Source organism: Cupressus sempervirens, chromosome 5 (genome assembly GCF_028749045.1).
Source record: "Cupressus sempervirens isolate cs-2001-9-10 chromosome 5, ASM2874904v1, whole genome shotgun sequence".
NCBI lineage: Eukaryota > Viridiplantae > Streptophyta > Pinopsida > Cupressales > Cupressaceae > Cupressus > Cupressus sempervirens.
The window spans coordinates 1052773638-1052795983 of NC_143122.1; the positions used below are offsets into that span (position 1 = coordinate 1052773638).

Sequence of the window (22346 nt, forward strand, 5' to 3'; positions counted from 1 at the left end):
TGCTAATTTTTTAAGAATATTCTCTCTTCTCATATTCTTCAGTTTATTTGGAAAAGTAGAAATGAGGACAAATTCCAATATGTTGGTAGACCCCTTACTTTGTTTCATTTGAAACTCATACACTTTAAGATTGTCTCGCAGGTGTACTGCATTATGAAACTTGAAAAAGACAAACTGAAAAGATTTCTCCGTGATGAGCATGCTATGATGTTCATCTACGGAATGAAGCATGGGATGGAATGGGCCAGCGTTATTGATGACCAGGCTGCTTTTGAAGAAGCCCTTAAGCGGCTAATTAAGGAGATGCGAGATACTAGAGGCCCTTTTTCTGATAGAATTGATTTTTTTGCTCATATTCTTGAACGGAAGAAAGCTTTTTGGATGGAAGGAGAGCTAGGATGGACAACATGGATTGATGATCATGATGATACTCTAGATTAGCTTATCTAAATTTTTTTTTTGTAATCTCGCTGAAACTGTTACATATTGTGCTAGTTGATTAATCATGGATTACCAGTTGAACTAGGAGGTTGAGGTTCGCCTCCCCTCTCTTGATTTTGTACCTATCTTTTTGAACTATCGATTATTTAATTTAAAAAGAATGGTTAAATTTAGATAAAATTATAAGTGATTATAATTGTCATATAAACTTATTTTATCTTTTTATACTTTAACATTAATTTAATTATATAATTTACATTGCAATCAATTTATTTTTACATGATAATTTACATTTATCTTTTCTATAATTTTTATTTAAAGATAGATAAATAAATAAATATATAATCAAAACTAAATTAGCTTAATACAAGTAAATTGCATCTAACCTAAATTTTATTTTGAAATAGAAATAAAAAATTACAAGTGAAATAATGTAAATAAGTTTACGTATAATAGTGCATTTTTAAAGTCATTTTTTAAATTATAATATAATATTATTGTTTGAACATACAATATGATCAAATAGTTGCATATTCATATATATTTTCATAAGAAATGATGTTTAAAAAAATAATTATTGACAATTTAATTATTAAGTTTTGATTAAATTTCTAAAAAAATATTTTTAAGATATAGTAACCTTAATAATATAAAAGTGGTTCATTTTGTGTACATCATAATTTTTTAATATAGAATCTAAAAGATTATTTTTAGAATACTTTGAACTAAATTTTTTAATATAAAATCTACAAAATTATTTTTAATAAAATAACACTTTGAACTAAATTGATTATTTCGAAGATGATAAGAATAGCTTCAAACCTTAATTGAAGTTCGTTAAGTTTCTATTTTAAATATTTGCAACAAAAAGGCATTCCAATGCAACAAGTACATGTTGCCAAACTTAGCCCTCATTCTCTGTTTATTTTCAAGAACGATTCATTTGTGTGATTCATTAACAGAGAAGACCAAAGTATTCGAGGGGACATTTATTTTGGTTGTTCTTGTGCCAGGTAAATCCTTTCTCTGGTTTAAGAAAAATGAATCTGCCTTCAAAAACCCTTGAAAATTTAAATGATAAGCATTTTAGAATCAGGGCTTCTCTCAAGGAACCCAAGAATGAGAAGAATCGTGGCACAGAAACAATTGTAATGACAGATACAAAAAAATGAGGAGATCTGAAAATGTGAGTGAGAATTGGCAGCCCAAGATTCACAGAGGTTGCAACAGCGACGTGCTTGAAGAAAAATATGGTTATGACAAATCAAGGTCTCACAAGGAGACAACTGATAAAATTAAGCACAAATTTAGTGACAAGGCGGCTTCTGGGAAAAAGAGGAAAAGAGAGGCAGTGAAACTGGAAATTATTGGTGTTACCTCTCCATCTCAGAATGGGAATGGGAAGGGTCTAGGAAGAATTGGGGGTATTTACATTCCCCCATTCAAGCTGGCTCGACTGGTGAAGGATGAGCAAGACAAGAGTAGTCTGGAATACCAGCGCATGACATGGGATGCCCTTCGAAAGAGCATCAATGGGTTAGTAAACAAGGTAAATGCATCCAACATCAAGAATATCATTCCGGAGTTGTTTGCAGAGAATATCATCCGCGGAAGGGGTCTATTTTGTAGGTCTTGCATGAAATCCCAAATGGCATCCCCTACATTGACAGATGTTTTTGCTGCCTTGCTTGCTGTGGTAAATACGAAGTATCCAGAACTTGGCAATCTTATGAAGATTGATGCTGAGATCTTCACTTCAAACTCCAGCTCCACTGCTCCATTTCCACCATTCTATAAATAATTTTTAGAATACTTCAGTTTAGGAGTAGTTTAAACAAGAAGCATGCTGTACATATGGCATGCATTAGATGATATTTTTGGATGCATTTTTGTCTAGTCTTAGTAACTTCTTCTCCCATCCTTAATCATAGGCATGGAATAATGCTAAAACTACTGTCAGAACTCCTGATCTATATTTTGATCTATGTGTTAGGGATTAGTTTTAACAATTTTTATTTGAATAAATGTATTGGCTAAACAGCAATTTGTTGGTGGAATAATATATCAATTTTTTTTTTTCTCTGCAGTAAAACATAGCCTTCCTTGTTTTGAATATTATCATTTTTTTTCTTTTGTGTTGCTGCTGTTGTTTGAATCCTACATTTGGTATTAGAGCTGAAGGTGTTTGGAAGACAGCAGCATGGCAAACAATTTGCAAATCCCAGAGTTTGATGGAGTTGATTACCAATATTGGTCAATCAAGATGAAGACTTTTTTGATTGGGAAATATTTTTGGGAGATCGTTGAATCCGGATATGAAGAGCCTGCAGATTGGAATACTCTCCAACCTAATGATAGGAGATTGAAGAAAGAAGCTGAGAAGAAGAATGCAATGGCATTGTTTCACATTCAAATGGCTCTTGATAAGAGCTTGTTTCCTCGAATTGTTGATGCACAGATAGCAAAAGAGGCCTGGAAGACTCTAAAAGATGCTTACCATGGCAATGATCAGATCAAGGTTGTGAAGCTCAAACCTTGAAAAGAGAATATGAGAACTTGAAGATGAAGGAGACAGAGAGTGTGGGAGATTTCTGTGTGAGAGTGAAAGATGTGACTCATAAAATGGCCACTTTGGGTGAATCTATTGCTCAAGAGAAAATAATACAAAAGGTATTGAGATCTCTAACCCCAAGATGGAATATTGTAGTAATTGCCATAGAAGAAAGCAAAAATTTAGCTACCATGGAGTATGATGAATTGGTTGGATCTCTTATATCACATGAGGATAGAATAAGGGACACATCTATCAGTGTTAATGAGACGGCTTTTGCTTCCCAATTGCAAATTTCAAAAAACGATGGTGCTAGCAGCAGTAGTAACAACAACAAAGGCTCGGGAAGGGGCCAAAATCAGAATTTTTCAAGAGGATCTAAAGGAAGAGGAGGTGCTCAAGGAGGAAGAGGTAGAGGCAGATTTGATAAAAAGAACATCCAATGCTATCATTGCAATAAGTATGGACATTTTCAGAGAGAGTGTAGACTGAAATCAGGTAACAATAGTGCAAATTATGCCCAAAAAGATGAGGATCCTTCCTCAGGTAATTTATTTTTGTGTTATGGGAAAGGTGAAGGTAATGTGAATGATGTTTGGTATTTGGATTCTGGATGCTCTAACCATATGTTTGGTAACAGAGAAATATTTTCAAAGCTAGATGATAGTTACAGATCCAATATTACCCTTGGTAATAACAATACTGTGGATGTTGCGGCCAAAAGAGCCATGGATGTTTAGACAAAGGAAGGTATGAAAAGTGTTCAAAATATTTATTATACTCCCAAGTTAAAACATAATTTATTGAGTGTTGGGCAGCTATGTGAGAAGAATTATAGAGTGGTATTTGAGAACATGCACTGTACTATCTATGATAAGAATAAAAAAAATAAAGTGATTACAGTTGTTCCTATGATAAAGAATAGGATGTTTCCTTTGAAGTTTGGTCAAAATGATAATCAGCTTGTCAATATGGCTTATGAGGATAAAAGTTGGTTGTGGCATCTCAGGTATGGCCATTTAAATTTCAATAGTTTTAAAAATCTAACATCAAATGCATTAGTTCTTGGATTGCCTAAGGTTGAAGAGCATAAACAGATTTGTGAAGGGTGTGCAAAAGGGAAACATTCAAGGGAATCATTTCCAAAAAGCAATGCATGGCAGGCCCAATACCCACTTCAACTTATTCATTCAGATATTTGTGGTCCAATGCAAACACAAAGTTTAGGTAAGTCATCATATTTCATTACTTTTATTGATGATTACTCACGCATGTGTTGGGTATATTTTTTGAAGACTAAAGATGAAGCCTTTGATACATTCAAGAAGTTTAAAGCTCATGTAGAGAATGAGAAAGGGAACACAATAAGATGTTTGAGAACAGATCGAGGAGGAGAATTTTGCTCAAACAATTTTCAGAATTTTTGTGAGATGAATGGCATCAAAAGACAATTCACAACTGCATACACACCCCAATAGAATGGAGTGGCTGAAAGGAAGAATCGTACAGTGGTAGAAATGGCAAAGAGCATGTTACAAACCAAGGGTTTGAACAATTCTTATTGGGTTGATTCAGTTGCTACAGCCGTATATATTCTCAACAGGAGTCCTACAAGTGCCCTACACAAGATGACTCCATATGAAGCATGGTATGAGAAAAAGCCTAATGTAAATCATTTTAAAGTTTTTGGTTGTTTGGCTTATGTTCACATCCCTGATCAGAATAGGCAAAAACTAGATGCTAAAAGTGAATCATGTATTTTTGTGGGCTATAGTGAAGAAAGCAAAGCTTATAGATTATTCAATCCTATTACTAATAAGATTGTTGTTTCAAGAGATGTGATTTTTGATGAAGGGGGAGTTTATGGTCATCAAAAACAACATGTTGGAAAGCCAAAATCAGTTTTGGATGATGATGATATTGCTGATAATGATAATGAGCAGCCAACTAATGGTTCTATTTCAAGATCACCAAGCCCACCAAGAAACCCCTCACCAATACCAACAGCAAGTCCATCCTCTAGTCCTCCAAGGAAGGTAAGAAGATTGAGTGATATTTATGAGAGGTGTCAAAATCAAGCACGTGAAGAAGATCTGATAGGTGAGACAATAAATTTTGCATTACTTGCTAAAGCTGATTTTGAGCCATCATGTTTTGAAGATGCATGTGCTAATGAGGTTTGGATGCAAGTAATGAATAAAGAGATGGATTCCATTGATAGGAATGAAACATGGGAGCTTGTAGATCTTCCACATAAGAAGAAGAAGATTGACACAAAATGGGTCTATAAGACCAAGTATAATAGTGATGGGAGTGTTGAAAGACGCAAGGCAAGATTGGTTGCTAAAGGTTTCACTCAAAGGTATAGCATTGATTATGAAGAAAATTTTGCACTAGTAGCAAGACAAGAAACTATTAAGATGCTAATCTCTCTTGCAGCTCAAAAGGAATGGAGTATTCATCACATGGATGTGAAAAGTGCTTTCTTGAATGGGTACTTAGAAGAAGAGGTATATGTGGCACAACCACAAGGTTTTGAGATTCAAGGCAAATAAGATTATGTCTACAAGTTGAAGAAGGCTTTGTATGGCCTCAAGCAAGCACCACGTGCATGGTATGCAAAAATTGATGGATATTTTCAGCAGAATGGCTTTCAAAGAAGTAAGAGTGAACCTACCCTTTACTACAAACAAGAAGGTAATGATATTCTCATTGTGAGTTTGTATGTTGATGATTTGTTATATATGGGTAGTAGTTCAAAGATGAAAGATGAATTTAAAGTTGCTATGATGAATGAGTTTGAGATGAAAGATTTAGGTCTCATGAAGTACTTTCTTGGCATGGAGGTTTATCAAGGTAAAGATGAAATTTTTATTTGTCAAGAGAAGTATGCAAAAGATATGTTGAAAAAATTTGATATGGCTGATTGTAAACCTCTTTCCACTCCAATTGCTCATGGAGTTACATTATGTAGAGATGATGGTGCTAAAATTGTTGATGAGACATTATACAGAAGCATTGTGGGGAGTTTGATGTTTTTAACTCACACAAGGCCTGATATTGCTTATTCAGTTTCATTGGTTTCAAGGTATATGACAAATCCATCAAAGGAACATATGAAGGCAGCCAAGAGAATTTTGAGGTATGTGAAAAGCACGGTAGATTTTGGCATTCACTATTCTTCTAATAAGTTTGAGCCTGTTGGCTTTAGTGATTCAGATTGGGGAGGTTGTTTGGATGACCGAAAATCTACATCTGGTAATTGTTTTTTTTTGGTTTCCGGTTTAATTACATGGAGTTCAAAGAAGCAAAGTATGGTTTCTCTCTCTTCTACAGAAGCGGAATATGTTGCGGTCACTTCAGCTGACACACAAGCTTTATGACTTAGAAAGCTTCTTGAAGAAATTGGAGAGATACAGGTTCAACCTACTGTGATTTTTTGTGACAACATAAGTGCCATTAAATTGGCCAAGAATCCGATTTATCACAGCAGGACCAAACACTTTGATCTTAAACAACATTTTATTAGAGATTTGGTATAAAATAAAGCGGTTGAGTTGAAGTACATTAGCACAAAGGAGAAAATTGCAGACATCTTCACAAAGGCAGTTACAAAAGATCAGTTTTTGCTACTCAGAGATCAGATTGTGAGTCCTCTCAGCATCAAGGGGAAGTATGAAGATTGATGCTGAGATCTTCACTTCAAACTCCAGCTCCACTGCTCCATTTCCACCATTCTATAAATAATTTTTAGAATACTTCAGTTTAGGAGTAGTTTAAACAAGAAGCATGTTGTACATATGGCATGCATTAGATGATATTTTTGGATGCATTTTTGTCTAGTCTTAGTTACTTCTTCTCCCATCCTTAATCATAGGCATGGAATAATGCTAAAACTATTGTCAGAACTCCTGATCTATATTTTGATCTATGTGTTAGGGATTAGTTTTAACAATTTTTATTTGAATAAATGTATTGGCTAAATAGCAATTTGTTGGTGGAATAATATATTAGTTTTTTTTTTCTCTGCAGTAAAACAGAGCCTTCCTTGTTTTGAATATTATCATTTTTTTTCTTTTGTGTTGTTGCTGTTGTTTGAATCCTACATTTGGTATCAGAGCTGAAAGTTTTTGGAAGACAGCAGCATGGCAAACAATTTGCAAATCCCAGAGTTTGATGGAGTTGATTACCAATATTGGTCAATCAAGATGAAGACTTTTTTTATTGGGAAAGATTTTTGGGAGATCGTTGAATCCGGATATGAAGAGCCTGCAGATTGGAATACTCTCCAACCTAATGACTGGAGATTGAAGAAAGAAGCTGAGAAGAAGAATGCAATGGCATTGTTTCACATTCAAATGGCTCTTGATAAGAGCTTTTCTCCTCGAATTGCTGATGCACAGACAACAAAAGAAGCCTGGAAGACTCTAAAAGATGCTTACCATGGCAATGATTAGATCAAGGTTGTGAAGCTACAAACTTTGAAAAGAGAATATGAGAACTTGAAGATGAAGGAGACAAAGAGTGTGAGAGATTTCTGTGTGAGAGTGAAAGATGTGACTCATAAAATGGCCAATTTGGGTGAATCTATTGCTCAAGAGCAAATAATACAAAAGGTATTGAGTCCCTAACCCCAAGATGGAATATTGTAGTAATTGCCATAGAAGAAAGCAAAAATTTAGCTACCATGGAGTATGATGAATTGGTTGGATCTCTTATATCACATGAGGATAGAATAAGGGACACATCTATCAGTGTTAATGAGAAGGCTTTTACTTCCCAATTGCAAATTTCAAAGAACGATGGTGCTAGCAGCAGTAGTAACAACAACAAAGGCTCGGGAAGGGGCCAAAATCAGAATTTTTCAAGAGGATCTAGAGGAAGAGGAGGTGCTCAAGGAGGAAGAGGTAGAGGCAGATTTGATAAAAAGAACATCGAATGCTATCATTGCAATAAGTATGGACATTTTGAGAGAGAGTGTAGACTGAAATCAAGTAACAATAGTGCAAATTATGCCCAACAAGATGAGGATCCTTCCTCAGGTAATTTATTTTTGTGTTATGGGAAAGGTGAAGGTAATGTGAATGATGTTTGGTATTTGGATTCTGGATGCTCTAACCATATGTTTCGTAACAGAGAAATATTTTCAAAGCTAGATGATAGTTACAGATCCAATATTACCCTTGGTAATAACAATACTGTGGATGTTGCGGCCAAAGGAGCCATGGATGTTCAGACAAAGGAAGGTATGAAAAGTGTTCAAGATATTTATTATACTCCCAAGTTAAAGCATAATTTATTGAGTGTTGGGCAGCTATGTGAGAAGAATTATAGAGTGGTATTTGAGAACATGCACTGTACTATCTATGATAAGAATAAAAAAAATAAAGTGATTACAGTTGTTCCTATGACAAAGAATAGGATGTTTCCTTTAAAGTTTGGTCAAAATGATAATCAGCTTGTCAATATGGCTTATGAGGATAAAAGTTGGTTGTGGCATCTCAGGTATGGCCATTTAAATTTCAATAGTTTGAAGAATCTAACATCAAGTGCATTAGTTCTTGGATTGCCTAAGGTTGAAGAGCATAAACAGATTTGTGAAGGGTGTGCAAAAGGGAAACATTCAAGGGAATCATTTCCAAAAGGCAATGCATGGCGGGCCCAATACCCACTTCAACTTATTCATTCAGATATTTTTAGTCCAATGCAAACAAAAAGTTTGGGTAAGTCGTCATATTTCATTACTTTTATTGATGATTACTCACGCATGTGTTGGGTATATTTTTTGAAGACTAAAGATGAAGCCTTTGATACATTCAAGAAGTTTAAAGCTCGTGTAGAGAATGAGAAAGGGAACACAATAAGATGTTTGAGAACAGATCGAGGAGGAGAATTTTGCTCAAACAATTTTCAGAATTTTTGTGAGATGAATGACATCAAAAGACAATTCACAACTGCATACACACCCCAACAGAATGGAGTGGCTGAAAAGAAGAATCGTACAGTGGTAGAAATGGCAAGGAGCATGTTACAAACCAAGGGTTTGAACAATTCTTATTGGGCTGATTCAGTTGCTACAACCGTATATATTCTCAACAGGAGTCCTACAAGTGCCCTACACAAGATGACTCCATATGAAGCATGGTATGAGAAAAAGCCTAATGTAAATCATTTTAAAGTTTTTAGTTGTTTGGCTTATGTTCACATCCCTGATCAGAATAGACAAAAGCTAGATGCTAAAAGTGAATCATGTATTTTTGTGGGCTATAGTGAAGAAAGCAAAGCTTATAGATTATTCAATCCTATTACTAATAAGATTGTTGTTTCAAGAGATGTGATTTTTGATGAAGGGGGAGTTTATGGTCATCAAAAACAACATGTTGGAAAGCCAAAATCAGTTTTGGATGATGATGATATTGCTGATAATGATAATGAGCAGCCAACTAATGGTTCTATTTCAAGATCACCAAGCCCACCAAGAAACCCCTCACCAATACCAACAGCAAGTCCATCCTCTAGTCCTCCAAGGAAGGTAAGAAGATTGAGTGATATTTATGAGAGGTGTCAAAATCAAGCACATGAAGAAGATCCAATAGGTGAGACAATAAATTTTGCATTACTTGCTAAAGCTGATTTTGAGCCATCATGTTTTGAAGATGCATGTGCTAATGAGGTTTGGATGCAAGCAATGAATGAAGAGATGGATTCCATTGATAGGAATGAAACATGGGAGCTTATAGATCTTCCACATAAGAAGAAGAAGATTGGCACAAAATGGGTCTATAAGACCAAGTATAATAGTGATGGGAGTGTTGAAAGACGCAAGGCAAGATTGGTTGCTAAAAGTTTCACTCAAAGGTATGGCACTGATTATGAAGAAACTTTTGCACTAGTAGCAAGACAAGAAACTATTAAGATGCTAATCTCTCTTGCAGCTCAAAAGGAATGGAGTATTCATTACATGGATGTGAAAAGTGCTTTCTTGAATGGGTACTTAGAAGAAGAGGTATATGTGGGACAGCCACAAGGTTTTGAGATTCAAGGCAAATAAGATTATGTCTACAAGTTGAAGAAGGCTTTGTATGGCCTCAAGCAAGCACCACGTGTATGGTATGCAATAATTGATGGATATTTTTAACAGACTGGCTTTCAAAGAAGTAAGAGTGAACCTACCCTTTACTACAAACAAGAAGGTAATGATATTCTCATTGTGAGTTTGTATGTTGATGATTTGATATATATGGGTAGTAGTTCAAAGATGAAAGATGAATTTAAAGTTGATATGATGAATGAGTTTGAGATGAAAGATTTAGGTCTCATGAAGTACTTTCTTGGCATGGAGTTTTATCAAAGTAAAGATGAAATTTTTATTTGTCAAGAAAAGTATGCAAAAGATATGTTGAAAAAATTTGATATGGCTGATTGTAAACCTCTTTCCACTCCAATTGCTCATGGAGTTACATTATGTAGAGATGATGGTGCTAAAATTGTTGATGAGACATTATACAAAAGCATTGTGGGGAGTTTGATGTTTTTAACTCACACAAGGCCTGATATTGCTTATTCAGTTTCATTGGTTTCAAGGTATATGACAAATCCATCAGAGGAACATATGAAGGCAGCCAAGAGAATTTTGAGGTATGTGAAAAGCACGGTAGATTTTGGCATTCACTATTCTTCTAATAAGTTTGAGCCTGTTGGCTTTAGTGATTCAGATTGGGGAGGTTGTTTGGATGACCGAAAATCTACATCTGGTAATTGTTTTTCTTTGGGTTCCGGTTTAATTACATGGAGTTCAAAGAAGCAAAGTATGGTTGCTCTCTCTTCTACAAAAGCGGAATATGTTGCGGTCACTTCAGCTGGCACACAAGCTTTATGGCTTAGAAAGCTTCTTGAAGAAATTGGAGAGATACAGGTTCAGCCTACTGTGATTTTTTGTGACAACATAAGTGCCATTAAATTGGCCAAGAATCCGGTTCATCACAGCAGGACCAAACACTTTGATCTTAAACAACATTTTATTAGAGATTTGGTACAAAATAAAGCGGTTGAGTTGAAGTACATCAGCACAAAGGAGCAAATTGCAAACATCTTCGGAAAGGCAGTTACAAAAGATCAGTTTTTGGTACTCAGAGATCAGATTGTGAGTCCTCTCAGCATCAAGGGGGAGTATGAAGATTGATGCTGAGATCTTCACTTCAAACTCTAGCTCCACTGCTCCATTTCCACCATTCTATAAATACTTTTTAGAATACTTCAGTTTAGGAGTAGTTTAAACAAGAAGCATGCTGTACATATGGCATGCATTAGATGATATTTTTGGATGCATTTTTGTCTAGTCTTAGTTACTTCTTCTCCCATCCTTAATCATAGGCATGGAATAATGCTAAAACTACTATCAGAACTCCTGATCTATATTTTGATCTATGTGTTAGGAATTAGTTTTAACAATTTTTATTTGAATAAATGTATTGGCTGAACAGCAATTTGTTGGTGGAATAATATATCAGTTTTTTTTTTTTCTCTGCAGTAAAACAGAGCCTTCCTTGTTTTGAATATTATCATTTTTTTTCTTTTGTGTTGCTGCTGTTGTTTGAATCCTACAAATCTGCTGTTGCAGAGAATGATTTTACAGGTCAAGAGGGCTTACAAACGCAATGACAAGCAAATGTTGATATCAGCAGCAAAATTCATAGCACATTTAGTGAATCAACAAGTTGCACATGAGATTATTGCCTTGGAAGTTCTTACCCTCTTACTAGAGAATCCTACAGATGATAGCAAGACCTTTCCCCCGAAGGTCTCTATGGAATTTTTGAAAGACTTAGAGGCATTCTCCATGAGGGGGAAATCGACAAACGAGTGCAGTTTTTAATTGAAGGTCCTTTTGCAATTCGCAAAGCTAAGTTCGAGGGTCATCCAGCTGTGCGTGCAGAATTGGACCTTGTAGAGCAAGAAGATCAGGTAACGCATGAAGTTTCCCTAGAAGAGGAACTCAATCAGGAACCCAGTTTGGATGTTTTCAAGCCAGATCCTGAGTTTTTAGAGCATGAGGCAGCATATGAACAACTGAAGAAAGATATTCTCGGAGATGCTTCTTCCGAGGAAGCGGAACGAAAGAATGATTCAGATGACGTTGAGGAGGAAGATGAAGAAACACTGCGAATACAGGACAAGACAGAGACAGACTTGGTCAAAAGACACACAATTTACTTGACAATTATGTCAAGTGTTGATTTTGAGGAAGTCGGTCATAAGCTACTAAAGATCAAGCTTGAACCTGGTCAAGAGATGGACTTACGCATCATGCTCTTAGAATGCTGCAGTCAAGAGAGAACATACCTCCGTTATTATGGACTTCTTGCGCAAAAATTCTGTATGATCAATAAAATTTATCAGGAATGTTTTGATAAGTGTTTTCTACAACAGTATTCTATGATACACAGGTTAGAGACTAACAAGCTACGCCATGTTGCAAAGTTTTTTGCTCACTTGCTTGGTACAAATGCCATTTCGTGGCATTCTCTTGCCTATATACGGCTTACAGAGGAAGATACTACTTCCTCTTCCCGTATTTTTATAAAGATTCTCTTCCAGGAGCTGGCAGAACAGCTGGGTATAATGCTGCTTGAAGAAAAATTGAATGATACAACACTGCAAGAGTCTTTGGATTCAATTTTCCCAAAGAACAGTTTCAAGAATTCTCGGTTTGCTATCAATTTCTTTACTTCCATTGGTCTTGGCGGTATCACTGAGAGTTTACGTCAGTATTTGAAGAATTTCCCAAAGCTTATAATGCAGCAGCAAAAGTCTTAACCCGCGTCAGATGAATCTACCTTTAATGATGATTCTTCTAGTTCATCAGACTTGTAAGTGCTACAAACATTTTTTCTTGTAGCCACAATGCCAACTTCAGACTTGTAAGTGCTACAAACATAAGATGTGACAGGTAGGTTATTGGTGCTATTATTTATTTACAGACACTTCCCTCTGAGAAAAAGCTCGTGTTACTCCTGCAAAACTAACTGTAGACATTGATTTCCAGGGTAGTGCAATAGTTTGACTTAATTCTGTGACATTTTCTTCTGCTTATTGTATTGTTATGTCATTGGGCTTATTGATGGTGCTCAGGCGCTTTGAAGCTACTGGAAGGAATCGGTTGTCTAATTGGGCACTGCCACAAATTAACATATGTAAATTGTGTAATTGCAAGAGCCCTTCTCTATGATATGTTTCACCATTCTTTCAAGTATTTTTAGGCAATACCAATAGAATAACTGCTCCAGACACATGCAAAACGTTCAGATTTTCTTCCTTCATCGTAAGCTTATCAATTTCATCAATATCAGTCAATTCCAGCTGTAGATTCTGCCCCGATACATCTTAATTGTGTTTTCCCAGAAGTTTCTAAATCTTATAAACACACCAATTTCAATGCATACTCTGCAGTCATTACAATCCATGAAGCCTTAACATTCAAGAGGCATTTTGTCAAAGAAATGTTCCTTGCCTTGTCCTTTCTTTGCAAGAATGTGTACCAGAAGGCTTCAAACTACTACATTGATGAAAAAAACCCTTTTCATTATAATATGATGGACATCAATATTTTACATCTCCCTCACGTCCATGACATGCTCAGGTGACTCTACTAGAAATTTGTCAGTACCATAAAATACATGTTCGATCACCATTACCAGGTACTGGATCTGTATCTCTGTCTGGTACACATTGGCAACATGAAACATAGTTATTATGAACATTAGGAGTAATTGAAATTGATAGATTTCGTTGCAGGCTGGAAGGTGGCTTCCATGCTTTTCAGCATATTCATATCCGCACTCCTTGCAATTGAAGAATCCAGACTTTTATTTTTTGTTGAAGCATTTTGTCAAACAGTTAATATGCCTTCTCTACCTATGCAGATTTAATGTAAGTCCACTTGTACAGTCTTCCCTTATACCTCTGAATTGTGCTTCCCCGAATCTTACAGACACACCAATATCAGTGCATATGCTGCAGTCACTACAACCATGAAACCCTAATATTCAAGAGGCAATTTTGTCAAACAGATGTTCCTTGCGTTGTCAATTTACAAGAATGTGTACCAGAGGCCTTCAGACTCTAGCATTGGCCGAAAGCACTGTCCTCAGTATGATCTGATGGGCATCAATTTCTTACATCTCCCTGATGTATATGAAATACTCAAGCAACCCTGCTGGAAATTAGTGTTTCCCAAAAATACATGTTTGATCGCCATTACTGGGTACCAGATCAGTGGGCAGATTATGTGGGTAGCATTCAAAGTCAATATACACTTTGTCACGTTTAGTAGAACGTCTATACCTGTTTCTGAATGCTCTAATCTTTTAGATTGTTGAAAGAAAACTTTTGGAGGACTCATTATAGCGATACTTTTTTCAGAACAATCTGTATGCAATCTGTGTCTGTGGAAGTTACTGCAACTCATCGATCTGTACTGCTATTTTACGTTCGTAAAGTTATAATTTGATGCCTTACTTATTGAGGTAGAGTGCCCTCCCTATCGATACGTTCCGACAGTTATTCATTGATATCCGAACGGTTACATTAATCCATCACTGAATAAATACATATTGTAGTTGTGACTGAATGTTTGTCTAGAATCCATGCGTTACTACTCCTTGAAGAGAAAAATGCTCCACATCTGTCGATTGAAATTTCCAAAACACGGCTGACGTTAGAGTTGTTGCGAACAACATTGTGATAGGCTGTCATCCAGCAAGCATGTAAGAGAAATTTAATCTCAAGAAAATGTAACAAAGCTAACATGTGAAGATGCTCTGATCTCTGAAAATAGTTCTTCAACAATTGTGTAATATCCCATCAAAATAAGCTATATATTTAAAATATAAATGATTAGATAAACAAGAGTCACTTAGTGGCTCGTATTTGTCAGAAATTGTTAAAATTTAATAGTGACTAGTAATGATGTTAATTTGATATGATTTAATTTAAGATTTAAAAAAATCATTTTCATATATATTTAAATATATGAAGAATAATAATTTCTAAAAAAAAATAATCATATAAGTGTAATATTAGAATTCGTTTATTCTCTTTAGATTAAAAATAATTATCATTCAAACTACATATATCAAATAATAGTTTCTAACATAAAAATGTGTGTGAATTTATAATATGTAACTATTATAGCCAAAAAATTATTTGATAAGTTTTATGAGTTTGATATAAGTCTTATGTGTTTCATATTTTATATATTTCATCCTTAAATATAGGGTGGTGATTCTTCAAACAAAAGTAAAATATTTTTCATTATTTTTTTTTCTATTAGATATAAGAGTTTCAGAAAACAAAAAGGAACCAAATAGTCACCACGAATAACAACAAGAGGCCAAGCCTCACCACGGAAGAGTATCAGTTGTACATCAAGACAAAAAGAAAAGAAGATAGATCATCTAAGTAAGAACATCATAGTGAATATCCATCCAAGCAGTCCATCCTAAGGGACCCTCCATCCAAACGATACTTTTACATTCTTGAAATTGCGTCAACAAGAACAAATATTCTTTTCTGGCATTTACGTTCTTTTTTATTTCTCTATTCAGCCTAATACAAGCTTGCTCAAAAGTCTGCAAATAGTTTTTGCAGCTTAACTATAAGAATACTTATATTTTACTGGTTGAAGTAGGAAGAATTAATGACTTGATATGCACAAGTGATTGCAATAGTATGTGCCTCCGGCAAATACAATAATAAATAAATAATACAATATGTTATCTTATAACTTATAATAATTTTATTATAATTTATTTATTTTGGATATTGCATAATATATTAATATTAAAGTATAAGAATTAGATATTATAATGTAAAATAATAAAATATAATATTTAGGTTAATAATCATAACATATAAAGTAAAGTATATATAGAGTAATATTAATATTAATAAATAAATATGACACACCTTTTCTAATATCAAGATATGTAAATAAATTGTCTAAAAAGATATACAAGAGAAAATGGAATATATGGAATTGGTTTGTAAAAAGTTAAGGAATAGTAAATTATGTAAGGTCTCGACAAGGGACTTTACAAATGGTATTAGAGCACAATCTTGTCATCCTATGAGAGTATTTGTTCTTATAGTTCAAAGATCATAATTTATTTAGCAAGATGGGAATTATTAGAGTAATAAGATCATAATTAAATCATTTTGATTTAATTATTAAGTCACTTACTATTTCTAGTTTACTTAAGCTAAATTTAGGCATATAATAATTATTGTCATGCAACCTAGGTTTTACGTTGTTAGGATTTTGATTTCCTTTTATAAGGATTGATCACTTTTATTATTCACTTTTGATAATAGGAACTTCTCTTTTTACTCATCAAGAATATCTCACTTGTGGATTTGGAAATTCTAGCCTCCATAGTTTTTGCTTCTCTTTCTATAACAAGTGTTTGCATGTAGGATATTCTTGGGAGCTGTGGGGTTGATCTTTAATCAACTTCAACATGGTATTCAGAGCTCCAAATCTTCATGCCCTTGTTCTGTTTATGAGAAGTTTGGCTTGGCTTTTAGATTTGTGTTTTTTCTTTCAGAGGATTTCATTTTTCAGATTTTTTTTGTATTGAATCTGGGGGGTCACCATTTTTCAGTGCACTTTGAACCCAAATAGACATCATCACTAAGCTTGGAGTTCCACAAAACCCATATTTTCATATAAAATTTATTGAATTTGGACACAGTTGAAATTTGAGGCTAAAAAATATTGCTCTTAGATTTGACACGTTTTTTGAGGTAGTGCTTTTCTAATTTTTGCACATTTTCCAAGATGGCAATTTTCTAATTTTGGTACACAAATCAAGATTTTTTGTTTGAAAATTGAGTTTTTTTGGCACATTTTCAAAGGGGATAATTTTGTATTTTTGGCACAAAAATGAGGTTTTTTAGCTATGTCTTCAATATTTGATCCCATGTACTAGGTGATTGCAATGGTTGGATACCTATGCACTTCGGTGAGATGGATCATTTACCATATAAACATTCTGTCATTCCTATTTTTGGAGGCCATGAAGATACCTTCCATCTTCGATTGATCAACTCTTCAAACTTAGTCTTCTTTACTTGTTCATGTTTTATACAATGGAGGTAAATCAACAGTTTGGCAGTGTTTGTAGCTTCGTGCTTCAGTTGTGCTCTTCATGATCATCTTATGTTCCTATCTTCTAGAACATTCTTTCTATCTCATTTTGGATTAGGGTTATTCCCATGTGGTTTTCTCTATTTCTTTTCTTTACAGAGATTTGGTTGTGCTTGGGTACCTCATTAGCCTTGTTGTCAGGACCCAATTTGCTTTCAACAATAGTTTTGAGGTTTTTAGCTACTCCCTAAATTTATCTTAAGGTGGGGTGTTAGAGTAATAAGAAACTACCTTATTAATTAAATCATTTTACTTTAATTATTAAGTCTCTTATTATCTCTAGTTTACTTAAGCTAAACTATAGGCATATAATAATTAATTCTTTTATTAATTATTATCATGCAACCTAGATTTTACTTTGTTAGGGTTTCCATCTCTTTTTATAAGGATTGATCTCTTTGTAGTTTTATTATTCACTTTTGATAATAGCAATTTCTCTTTTTGCTCATCAAGAATGTCTCATCTGTGGATTTGGGAATTTGAACCTCCATAGATTTTGCTTCTCTCTTTCTGTAACAAGTGTTTTCATGCAAGTGATTCTTGGGAGTTGTGGGGTTGATCTTTCATCAACTTAATACGAATTAGGTGTACAGAGCCAATATATCATGGATACTCTTCCATTATGAAAAGTAGAGAAAATAATCAATAATTATTCCCATATTTGAGTATGGAGGTAACAACCTTTGCCACAACTAATACATAAGTTGGGTGTTTTCCTTCAAAATGGAAAAAGTGTTTGTCAAAGAAGTTGAAAAGTGTTTGGATATCTACTTTTGTCATCCTTTTCGTCACAATAAAGGAAATGAGATTACAAAAAAATGCATTCAACCATCATTGATGGAATGAATAAGATAGAGCAGAAAAGGGGGACAAAATAATACATAATTTTGAAACCAATCAAGGGGAATAATATGGAGAAAAGACCAAGGGAAGGAACACACATCATACTCCATCAAAGATCATTGGAAACATAATAATTTTCTGGCCCATTATGACAAGATTAATAATTACATTTCTTTTTACTCCTTTTTAAAAATTTAGAAAAATGAGAATAATTGACTTGTTGTCTTGGTCCCCTTTTCTTAGTTGGTAGTCTTGCTTGGCCTTCCCAAAGCTGTCACAAAGTTACGAACTTCCTTAAGCCACTAATCCCCCAACAATGTGTGAACTATTATCGACCACAAGGTTAGAGGTTTTAGCGAGTTTAGAAGTCCTGATTGCTAGTTGTAAGTTTAGGATAATAGGCAAACAATGGATCCCTAACCTTAGTGTAACTTTGCATTAGGAGTCCTTCCTTTGCAACATCAATCCTCTATTTCTTTGCCTATAGTTTGCAATTTAGAGAAAATTATCGAAGGTGGGGATACCAACATAAAACACGATAATTTTTATGAATTCATGGAGAAGTATGAGCATAAAGATTTGGACTCTTGTGAACCTAATTCTTTAGAGTGGTCTTATACATGCATGAACTTTTCCTTCTGCCTTGGTATGTCCTAAGTTGGTGGCCCTTTGTATGAGATTTTATAACTCTGTTCAGTGGGAAATTTGAACTCTTGACTGGAAGGTCTTGGAGAAAAATAAATTTTGAAAGCATTACCTAGGCTTTAGGTATTCCTTATGACCTAGTTATGGAGAGGCTCTTTGTGGATGTTGGGTGAGAATATTTCATGGTGCATGAAATTTTTTGTGTTAGTAGTATTGCCAATTTGATGTAGAAGTTGCTGATGTTTGATAGCTTCAGTTGGATAAGCACATATATAATTATATATGAGATATGTGTGTGTGTTCATTATATTTAAGATATAATTTTTTTGTTACATGAGAGAAATTATGTGATGTCCCCATTGATAAGATCCATATAATTAAATAAATAGTAATTATATAATATTAATAATGGTATAGTATATTAATATGACAATTAAATATCATATTCAGATTAATAATATAAATACATAAAGTAGATACATGTTATGTATTATATGTATTAGTATTAATATTAATATAAGAAATATAATTTATATTAATATTATAATATATAATTATTATAATTATCTTATTAATATAATATAATTAATAATCATTATGAGAGGACATGATCGTCATAATGTGTGTGTGTGTGTATAGAATATTAGGTATTTAGAAGGAAATCATCAGGGGGAAATATTGCAAAAAAATACTAAATAAAAAAGTGGTAAATAAATGAATGGCCAGAAGGGGTCATTTTAAATGGTATTAGAGCATAGATCTTGCCATCTTGTGCAGTTTTTAATTGACAAAATTCTGGCATTTGTGAGTATGGCATTGTCAAAGAAGACTATAACTAGCCTCATATTCCTGTGGATTGGAAGACAAATTATTGGATCTTTCAAATGTTTATTTATGAATAAATTTTAATATGGCAAGCACAACCTACAATCATCGTAGAATATTGAGAAATTATAGGAAGCTGAAGTCCTTCACTAAGTTTCCTTCCCTTACTAGTCAATTAGAATGTAGAAAATGTCATTAAGCCCAAGACTTTATTATTCAGAAGGCCCCATTTGGAGGAAGTCCAAAATTCATTTGTCGTGATAGCAGAGTGTTGTGTGTAAACATTTACACAGAACTTGTAGGTTAAAGAAAGGATTATCTAATAGGAAAAAATTGAAAAGACTTGGAGTATTGCCATTTTCATCTTAGTTTGGTTTGAGTTCGAGGTCAAGGTTTCTTGAAATCCTCATATCGATGTATGGTCGCTTTTGCTAGGGTAAATTAGAAGATATAGTCGACAATGCATTGAAGGGCATTTTTGAAGATTTTTAATACTGTGAGATAGGATGAAATAATTCATTCAACTTGTGCCTTTACTTACTTAGAAGAAGTTAACTTGTATTACAATCTTGATGGAAGGTTGAAATCATTAAGGGTTAGCTATTGCAAGTCAATGGCTATTGGGTTGGTTATAGAAGGGAAGCCCTTCCCACAAAAATGTTAAATATTGTAGTTGGGTAGAAAACTTAGATCACTAGTAAGGAAGAAATAAAAATATCATCAGCAAAAATAGAACATCAAGAAAATTAACTAATCTTACATGAAATCCAAGTGGAAGATATTCAATGAATAGGGATTATTACAAAAATAAAGGTTAGTCATGCTTTAAGTGGCTGGTGAATAAATATTGACAATACCATATGATGACTGGGCGATCACATTAATAAAATGTAATCTATAATTCAATATATTAGAAAATTTATTGCTCACCCATATTAGAGGAGTCTTCAGAAGGAATAGCTTTATTGGCTAATAAGCATGGACGTTTCAATAGATCATGGAATTAATATGAGCATACACTATAATGAGACCTCTCTGCTTTTCTTTCCGAAAACAAATCGAGTGGAAAAGCATTTTTAAATAAAAGGTGTAAATCCAAGGAAAAGCGCATATGATGCCAATGCAGTAACACTATATGAATTAATATACTTTGTGATTGGTGACATCGCCGAAGTCTAGAAAGGTATGTCAAAGAACATCATATTAGGTTTGTCTCATTAGATAATTTCAAACATTAGATATATATTCTAAAGAAAGGGTCATTACATGAACAATACTATATTCATGGAGAGCAATGTGGTCACTCAAGAGTGAAATAGCTAATTTTTAAAATATTATAATAATTTATAATATTTTTACAAAATATATTGAGAATATAATTGAGTATAATTACATATTTATACTATGATTATTTTCTATTCTTTCCCAAGGAGACATTGTTCAAAATATTTGTGCTTAAATTCATGATGGATAGGGAGTGTGCACGAGGTGAGGAGTAAATTGGTCATGTTGGGGGCATAAGAATCCCAATATGGAATTTAAGATATTAGGGAGCCCCAAGCTAAGCATGTTAAAACTCAAGCAGCAGTAAACCTTTCATCCATAGTGAAACTTAACATGTACATTGTAGGTAGGGAGTGTGCGTAGGGGGAGGAGTAAATCAGTTGGTTTGGGGCAAGACAATTCTAATATGGATTAAAGATTTGAGGGAGCCCTAAGCTGAGTGTGTCTAACCTTGAGAAGTAGTAAATCTACCATCCACACACAAATTAAGCATGTTTGTAGTGGGTAAGGAGTGTGCACAGGGGGAGAAGTAAATTGGTCATGTTGGGGCATGAGAATTCCAATATGGATTAAAAATATGAGGGAGCCCCAAGCTTAGCATGTCCAACCTTGAGCAATAGTAAATCTATTAGATCCACTATGGAATAATACACCCTATTACAGTACTAGCTATAGAAAAGTTGTTTAAAATATGCATCTTCAAGAACCTTGGATTTTGAGATAGGAGAAAAGAGCACAAAATTCACAATCAAAGTGGTAAAACATTTCTTTACCCTTTTCTTATTTCAATTTGTATGCAAGGTTCTAACATGTATACTATGTGTCTACATTGTTTCTTCATGCATCAATGTGTTTGCTTCATGTATTCTTCGTGTCTTCCTGCATTCATGTGTCTACATGGTGTTTGCATTGTGTCTTCATTCATCAATGTGTCTACTTTGTGTCTTCATTCATAGATCATCATATACTAACATGTGTACTTTGCAATTATTTTAACACATATGGAGGGAAAAAATGAATTTGAGTTATAAATTTCTTGAGGGGAAACAAATTTGATAGGGGAGGACTATGATGTTCCCATCAATAAGATCCATATAGAATCTTCAAATTACTCATTTTCTTGTCCTTATTTCTAGTATTGGACTGGTCCAATGACATAGTTTCCTAGGCTTTGACAGTGGCCTATTCAATTTTAGTATTACAATTCACCATATTGTCACTAATATCATTTAGGGCTTTCACTGCCATGGCTTACAAATTAGTGTGCTGACTACAATTCGCATTCTCCTAAGACCTAGGAGACAACTCCTTAGCTTCCTTAGTGTAGTCCTTCTCAATCTCATAGCTAGCATAATTTTCATCCTCCAAAATCTCCTTGTCTTATACACCATACCCTTTTTTTTCCAAAGTTGACTTTCATGTTTGCCAATAAACTTTTGCATAATTTTTGCATGTACCTATTTTCGCTACTCTAATGCAATACATTGCAATTTTTTTTCCTCTAACCTTAAATACCTAACTATCTTTGGCAAGTAGTCTAAACAAGAATTC

General features: G+C 34.1%; 1 pseudogene; it reads left to right on the forward strand.

Moving 5' to 3' along the window:
* Window positions 1-1333: 1333 nt before the first annotated feature.
* LOC149559564 (uncharacterized) lies at window positions 1334-12975 on the forward strand (annotated as a pseudogene).
* The last annotated feature ends 9371 nt before the right edge of the window (window positions 12976-22346 follow it).